The following is a 3,387-nucleotide window of genomic DNA, read 5'->3' as shown; positions in this document are numbered from 1 at the left end:
GAGAAGCAATTCTGAATTTAATATTTTAGAAAAAGAATGGTAAGTTATTTCTTTTCTAGAGTGGATCAATATAATAAACACTGGATGTAAAAGTGAGATGGATTGCAGGCATGTAGCTTCCTTTCTGCATTGGACTACCACAGAACGTTTTTTCAGACTTTACTTAATGAATTGCCAACTCTCTGCCAATTTCATAGTCTGCAGATTTTGTTGTACTGATACAACTTAACCATCCTATCTTTCACTTAAAAATTAAGCAAGCTCCTCAGCCCTGTGACTGCAGAGTAAGTAACGTGAAAATGCACGATCCTTATGAACTCAGAAAATAAACAATAAAACAAATATAGCCTTTTAATTTAATCTCAACTTAAATTTTTTTGGAGACCAGAAGAACTGTATTTTTAATTGGCTGGAGACTGAAAAGATGATTAATACATAATTAAGAATAAGGACGTCTTCGTGCATTTGACTCTTGAACATCATTGTTAATATATCTGCAGAAAAAATTGTTCTTTTTTCCTGCTATCTACCAAACACAAAATGTAAATTAGCTAAGCACACATCTTCTGAAAGATGGACCTTAACCAAAAGCTTCCATGAGCATCTCCAAGCTCACCAGGATGCAGATCAGGCTTTTCTGGCTGCCCTCCCAGCAAGCTGTCCTCCCACAGGTCTGAAGTTGTTCAGGACAGAGATACTGATCCTTTACAGTCTCTGTTTTGTGAGGACCTGCTCTAATATGGTTCTGAACAGATGGAGACAAGCAAACAGTTCACTTTTCATCACTAACACAGGTTAAAAAAATTATCCTCAAGTCCTCTGAAGAGGGTACAATGTGGTATTGAATAGATCATTTCATTCTTCATCACTCAAAGTCATTTCAGCATGAAGCCATTCCTGTTCATGGAAAGCCTTAAACAAACGCACATTCAATCCCACTGACATCAGCTGAGGCTTTGGCCTAATCATCAAGCACGCGCATAAGTACCCCCACTGAATACATGCTTTCTGAATGGGGCTTCAGTCACTTCGTACAGGGGAGATGGAGAGTCCTTGCTGAAAACAGGAGAGTAGGTATGCTACATGAATGATGAGATAATGCAGATGCTTAAACATTACAGAAATACCGCAAGCAGAGTTTAGAACCCAAAGCAGGGTTCTATGTATATCCATGTACTAGCACAAGTTCTCCTACGTGCCATCAGTGAGTCAGGTTTCTTGGGACACCTCCAAGTAAAACCACATTCTGTACAACCAAGCCCTTTGCTTGGATGAAGTCTCACTCCTGTGCAAACAATGTCAACCACAGGGGGGAAAAAAAAAACCAACAAAACAAACAGTCACTGGCAATAAATTGGATGGATTAAATTGATCACACTTTCAACCACCCTGGCCACAATTTCCCAGGTAACAAAACCAGCAATTTATCATCATGGTTTTTCTTTTTCATATTTTAAAAAGAAAACACACTCACCTTCCCAATTGTCAGTTTTCAGCTGAACCCTAATATTACAGATGAACTCCCTACCACAACGAAACACCCTGACAGCACACTGCAGGTTCCTTTAATGAAACGAACAACATCAAAAAGGATGCAGTGTTTCCAAACAAGTTTTCCATTACAAAAGGAAAAAGCTGATTCCACCTGCATGGTATCAGCTCCACAATCCAAAATAAACAAACTGCTAAAAACTAACAAGATCCATACTCCTATAGAGCAGGTTAAGGCAGAAGGGCAAAGTGAAAAAGCAACCACTAAGGTGTCTGCAACAAATACAATTTGGATCATACTGCTCAGGAACAAAAGAAGTTTCATCAAAAGTGAAAGATATGAATTAAAAAGAAGAGTGTATGTTATATTTGCAAAGGTGTTTTTCCCTCTAAAGTAATCAAAAAATTTTAATAGGCCTAATGTGATCCTAAATTTGAAGGGTTTTTTTCCCCATCTTGTTTCATAAAACTTATTTTTACTTATTTCTTATCTCTAGTCCTGAGCAACAGCTCATGACCAGAACAGGTCTGCTGTTCAAGGCAATTTTCACACTTTAGGACACTGATTTTGGCCTAATCGAAAGGAAACGCTGCTTTCTGGCATGATGAATTACCTTTTTGACATAACAGACAGGACTGTTGCTTCTCTCCAAGCTCAATCTTTATTTCATGGTCATTTTTATCAAATCAGTGCTGGTGGCGATACATCAAATGCTTAGAATTTCAATGAAATTGTCATTACAAAGGTTTCCAGGCTTCTGCAAATTTTCTGTTTGGTTTACTCTGCCTGTGGTTTAGTCTCAGTATCTTTCCGTAAGGTTTTGCCAACTCTGCTGGGTAGCTCCCAGTAAGGCTCAGCCTTCTTGGCCGCTCTGTGACTACATGGAGATTAGGGTTCAAGGGAATCTGTCCCACATTCCCTGCTCTCCTGATTTCCCAGTGGTGAACACAGCAAGCTCTAGGCTTGTAGTCTGATCCTGGGTACTGTTCAGGTTGTTTTGTATTTATGAGTATCACCCTACGGGTGGCTTTGCCTTTTTGTAGAAAATTGAAAAGGTCAGCAGGCAGTTATTAGCTATAGACTGACGATAAAACTGTATACATACAGACATATATGTACTTAAACCATCTCAATTTTCTACATTAGTTATGATTATATACAATACATATTAGTTTATAGTTATATAAACAATCTATATTTATTTTTAAAATATATCCAAAAATACACATAAAGACACATACATACACATATAGATATAAAAATAAAACATACACTATAATAATTAACAGTATTCTCTTATTACATCTTATCATATTGATAGCCAAAAGAAGCTAATAGATACAAGAGTCACATACTAGGTACTTGATCCTTTAAAAATTACATTTTCCAAATGACAGTACCTCCAGTAATTATCTACATAACTTCATAGATTTTTCTTCTTCTCAAAGAATCCTTATTTCTTTCCCTTAACAGAATATTATGGTTTATTCAATCTCAGTACCTGATAACAGAGCACTGACTTTGTAAGAGTATCTTTCCGGTAGCTCATCTCTTACACATATGTACTGTTCTGTAAAGAAATAAAGCCAGATGACATTGAACCAGTTTTCTGAAGCTACCATTTTAGAAAAACTACAAACAACTAAGAAAAATATGGTTGCATAACTTTTAACAAAACAATATGGAACCTGATGCGATGCATTAACGGTCCATAATGTTATTGAACAAGACTACAAGAGAGAGGTTTTACTTGCACTTGCTTGTCAGACAATTACTCTCTGCTACTGTAATACTTCATGTGCATACTTCCACGGAAGACTCATGAACGCACAGGTTCATTAAGGGAATGAGAGAATCGATTGTAAAATGGAAAAGGCCGAGTGAGGTCATATTTC

Source organism: Tauraco erythrolophus, chromosome 7 (genome assembly GCF_009769465.1).
Source record: "Tauraco erythrolophus isolate bTauEry1 chromosome 7, bTauEry1.pri, whole genome shotgun sequence".
NCBI lineage: Eukaryota > Metazoa > Chordata > Aves > Musophagiformes > Musophagidae > Tauraco > Tauraco erythrolophus.
This window is presented reverse-complemented; position numbering follows the sequence as displayed.